Below are 5,045 nucleotides of genomic sequence, written 5' to 3'. Positions count from 1 at the left end.
GAGGAACGAGTTGCACTTCACGTCCCCTCGTGCGTTAATGTTCTTTCACGCTCGTAGGTCACTTTGGTTGTATTTATTATATAATATCCTTGAGCGAGATCATAATAAAAGCATAGTTGCTCTTGTGCATTGCATGTATCAATTATTGTGGATATTATGGAGGGCCGCATGCCGCCAACACGCTCGAGCTCGACCAGCGAAGCGAAATGGTTAGAGCGATGGAACGTGCAGTCACGGCCACAATCCACGCCTCTCGGCGAACTTCTTCGACGTTGCGAAAAGCATACGTGTGCATTCTTTTCGATATTCATGTTTCGATCGTGGTGATCGAACCTGCAACATGCGAGTGAAGTACACACGGCTAGAGTCTCGGCATGGCTGTGACACAAGCGCTACTGAATGACATGTTAAATGCTTGTGTTCCGTTGAAGACGTAACTCCGTGTTTCCGACTGCGCAAGTAATGACGACGGGGTATTATCATAGAACACTTTTATGTTTGCAAGCCATCATCACGCGCAGCAGCGCAGCAGCGATGGCGCTACTCGCTGGCGGCCTACTACTGCGGCAAATCCGTGAGGCAGGCTCGGTACGTACTACCTCGGAGTGCCGTTCAGCTCATACGTCTGTTCTAGTTCATACAGGTTTATGTAGCACGCACAGGATTTCGCAATGCATCGTTATGCACGGTAACGGAGCTGAAATATAACCTTTCACTTCGCAGCAAACAATTAGGTGGCGAGTACTTAGCACTTTCCATGGTTTGGGAAAGTATTTTAGTCTCATATCCATTTCAGCGCAGCTCATGACTTCATCCGGTGAAAGTGGCACGGTCCGTACGTCCGCACGTCCTATCTGTTCCTATGCTAACAAACAGGTTGACCCTCCTCCTGGCGCCATCTTGAAAAGCACGGCGCGCCACCTATAGTTCGTGGGCATTGCGAATATAAAAAACGTGCACCCTTCACCGCTACCTTATAGATGGCCTGCAGTATTAGTCACGCGTCGGTGTCGGCCGCGTAAGTGAGAATCCTGGCTACACTGTTAAAACGAGCCATCATTTTGACAGCGATCTCTCTGTCTATTTTGACGAGCCGTCGGCGTCAAACGGGAAAGACGGCGACTTTCTTGTCAACGAGCGAGCGGAGAGAAAGAGAGACGAGAGAAAAAAGAGAGAGAAAGTTCCAGCGCGCCTCGGTTGGCTACCGTACGTCACGTGACACGTTGCTCTCTCAGCGGTTACCTCTCCAGGAGAAAGAGTGGAGGAGGCAGAGCGGCAGAGGCAGAGGCGCCACCGCGCCAGAGAGAGAGAGAAAGAGCAGAGGGAGCGAGTACTGCCGGCGCTGCCGGTACGCCGGTACATTCCAACGTGTTTCTTTGAGCTTTGTGCGTGCGTCTTCCATGTCGGTTTGGTGCGCCATTTTGTCTTTTTTTTGCGTGGCGTGCGAGTGCCTGTGCAACGCGCGTGTGTGCTTTGGAGCTGCAGCCTCAAGTCGAGTGCACGGGTAAAGGTGAGTGTACTGTTCTACTTATATACTACTTTCGTCTGTTTACACCTTCGACTGTGCACTGTTTAACAAGGCACTTCGTTTGCGTGTAGCAAAGAAGCAAGCTCTAGTTTTCGCGCGTTGTGGAGGCGACTCCCATCGCGCGTCTCTTCTGGTTTTTGCGGTATGCATTCGAGCGATGTGCTTTCGCGCCGAGGCTGAACCACGTGCAGCAATTTTCAAGCGTCAGCTTGCATCTAGTGTGATAAAAAGAAAAAAAAATGAATAAAAATGTTCCAGTGAAAAAAAAAAAGCTCAAACGTTCCAGGAATATTGGCGCGTGTTTTTGAGTAGAGTGCACTTTTCGCGCACTTTCGATGGCGATTGAAAGTGGTTAACGGTGCGAGGACTGGGATCGAGTGGAGGAACTCTGTACGGCCGAGTACGTTCAGAGCAATTAGTATAAGACTTTATTTAGTTGTTTCTTTTTGCTTTTCATCTGTTCGTTCGTATACATGCGCTAATGCTGATCATGATCATCTGCAACTCTGACGACTTGCATAATGTGGATGCTATAGTCGCTAATTCGTAAAAGTACACGTCAACTATAAATTAATAGTTTTTTTTTTTGTCTTGTAGTGTGGCTTAAAACTGCATCTCTTGTGCAATTTACTCTCTCTGTTTCTTGATCGTTTCCCGGCATAGGATGCAGACGTTGGTATCCGATAGCGATTGGCCAGCTCTATTCTGATTCACGAATCGCAATCGAAAGTGACCTTGTAACATGCAAACGGGAGCAGGGGCGTAGCCAGAAATTTTTTCAGGGGTAGGGGAGAGGGGGCGCACCGCCTTCATTTCGGGGGTTGGGGGCACCTCCTTGAAATGGTCATTTCTCGCTCTGTATGCAAAAGAATTTCGGGGAGGGCACGGGCCCGGTGTGCCACCCCCTGGCTACGCCACTGAACGGGAGCGCTGAAGCATTGCGAAAAAAAAAAAAAAAAGACCAAGACGCGAAAGACGGAGTTGGTCTTGAGAAGCATTACACCAAGAGCATCCACGCGCGTGCCCCGACTTTGAATTTTTTTCATAGAAAACTTAAAAGTACCGCCTATCAAACAAGCAGCTGTCACTGCGTAAAAGTGGAGAAACTGGATTAAATTGCAATATTCTCGACATGTCTAAGGATTTAAAACACAGCAGGGTGAGGAGGAGGCTAAGGGATTTGTCAAGTGCTTGCAAGTTAGTATGCCAGTTACTGCATGTAACTATCGAATGGATGTGATTGACTGACTGCTAATCGCTCCAATCATTTCAGGTTCACAGGACAGGTCTGAAAGGTCAACCTCAATCATATTTGGCTGTGGATATCACTGCAACTTTGGCACTCGACCAAGCGAGGTATGTACTCACTATCTCGAAATTTTTTTTTCTGCGTGTTTTAACATTGCTGAGGACATGTGTGTATCATTTGTAAAGAAAGACCAGACTCTAAATGGGGTCTTCTGAATTAGTACCTCAAGTTTAATGTGCAGGCCAACTGCCTACATGCACCCACGCCACAGCTGCGACGTATTGCCCCACTGTCAGCGCATAAGCCTTCTGGCATAGCCGTATATCAACCTCAAGCATACTTGGCCGTGGACGTCACTGCAACTTTAACGCTCCGCGATGCGACGTATGTATTGAATATCTCTGGAATTTATTGTCTCCGTGTTTTAAAATTTCTGAGGACACGTGTGTTGTTTGTAAAGACAAATCAGACCCTAAATAGAGTCCTCTGAACTAATACCTCAAATTTAACGTGCAGGCCTACTCACCCCATGCACCCAAGCCACAGCTGCAACACGTTGCCTCGTCAGCGAAGTCAGCTCATAGGCGCATACTTCTAAAGTATATTTCATGGAAACACATCTCAATGTCATGATTTCTTGTCACATTTGTGAGACTGCAGTGCAGAACTTGTACAAATATGAAAGACACTACAGAGTTCATTCAAATGTTCATAATGTTAATGTAGCATGTGTAAATCAGGGCTGCTCGAAACATTTCAAAACATTTAGTGCACTGCGTGTGCATGTTTCACGCAGTCATGTTGGAGATGATGTTGCTCCTGTGTAATCTGGACAAGAATTTAGATGTCCTCATATATTTCGTGATGTCAAGTTTTCTTTTTTTTTTTTTTTTTAAAGATGTTGGGCACGTTAAGCATATTTCTTCTAGTGTTGCCACTGCCTGTTGTTTTGTGAACTGTAAAAAAGTGTTTTCAAGTGCAAAATCATTCACGTCTCATGTAAGTCGCTTTCATGGCAGCATTGTGTGTCCAAGACGGAGTGTGGCACAATGTGAGGAAGATCTTGCAGCACCTAGCAGTGCAGGTCAAGATTTAACCAGTGTTGATGTTTAACAAATTTCAGGGCATGATGATGAGGTTTGTAAAAGTGGACGGCTGCCACAAGTGCGCATGTAGCCTATACTGGAACTTAGTGGTCTAGATGCGATTCATGGCAGAGCTCCTGAAGTGAAGCAAAATGACCTTGCAGAATTACGGTTTAGAGTATGTGTTTATCCCTCCACATTATGAGCAGCTATTTCTGTTACTAGAAATAATACACGGGTTGTTTGTGCAACTGTGGGCTCTTTTTACATTTTATATTTGTTGTTACACTCCACGCTTACTTGGGAACATTATGCATCAGAGCATATACATGTAGCTAGTTCAGCATGCGACAAATATGGTCACATTTGCTGCTCAGCATTTCTATCTGGTGTCCTTTGATTTCATCATACAGTGTCTCTCACACAATGCAGCATAGTTTATACATTTCCGGCGTTTCACATCTGAAACCCGAATATGTGATTGGCATAGTTTATGGCGCATGGATTTATTCTGTCATTCTCTTTTTGTTTACTCCAGGTACATTGGACAGATCAACCGGACCAAAAGGCACCGGGGTAAAAGAGAAGGGAGCGGAATAGGACCAAGGGTGCTCAGCCTTATCAAAGTGCTTTGAATAATAAATGTGCAAGTATTGAAAAAAGCTTTCGTTGCATATTTTATTAGGTACTACCCATGTCGAGTGATGGTCGCATGGTGAGGTAGACCACTCTACAGTTCATAGTGACACAGAATACGTGCACTTGATCTCCTGGGCCATCATACTAACAATGCAGCTGCATTTCATGTTGAGAGCCTCTTGTCACCTCGCAGAGAAAATGCTACATTGATGGTCTCATAATAGCATTGACAAAAAGACGTACAGGTCGGTTTTATTTTGAGTTCACGAAAAAGATGTCAAAATGAAAGAACACCGTCATTTGCAAATGACGGTGAAATGTTATCAATCTGACAGGTCGGTTGTGTTTTGAGTTCATGAAAAAGACGTCAAAATGAAAGAACACCGTCATTTGCAAATGACGACCTTCAGTTATTTTGATTGTTACATTTTATCAATTTGACGGTTTGCTTGTATTTTGAATTGACGGGAAAGACATCAAAATGATAAAATATTACCATCATTTGAAAATGACGGCCTGCCATCATTTTGACGGCCATATGCTT

General features: G+C 45.1%; 1 long non-coding RNA gene across 1 annotated transcript; it reads left to right on the top strand.

Moving 5' to 3' along the window:
* Positions 1-1,405: 1,405 nt before the first annotated feature.
* LOC119397795 (uncharacterized) lies at positions 1,406-4,492 on the top strand. The gene is made up of 3 exons (XR_005184595.2): positions 1,406-1,510; positions 2,802-2,884; positions 4,401-4,492. It is a non-coding gene; the product is annotated as an uncharacterized LOC119397795 (long non-coding RNA).
* Positions 4,493-5,045: the final 553 nt, after the last annotated feature.

This window comes from Rhipicephalus sanguineus, chromosome 6, assembly GCF_013339695.2.
Source record: "Rhipicephalus sanguineus isolate Rsan-2018 chromosome 6, BIME_Rsan_1.4, whole genome shotgun sequence".
NCBI classification, from domain to species: Eukaryota; Metazoa; Arthropoda; class Arachnida; order Ixodida; family Ixodidae; genus Rhipicephalus; species Rhipicephalus sanguineus.
Note: the sequence above shows the minus strand (reverse complement) of the source record. Positions and strands in the feature narration are given on the sequence as shown.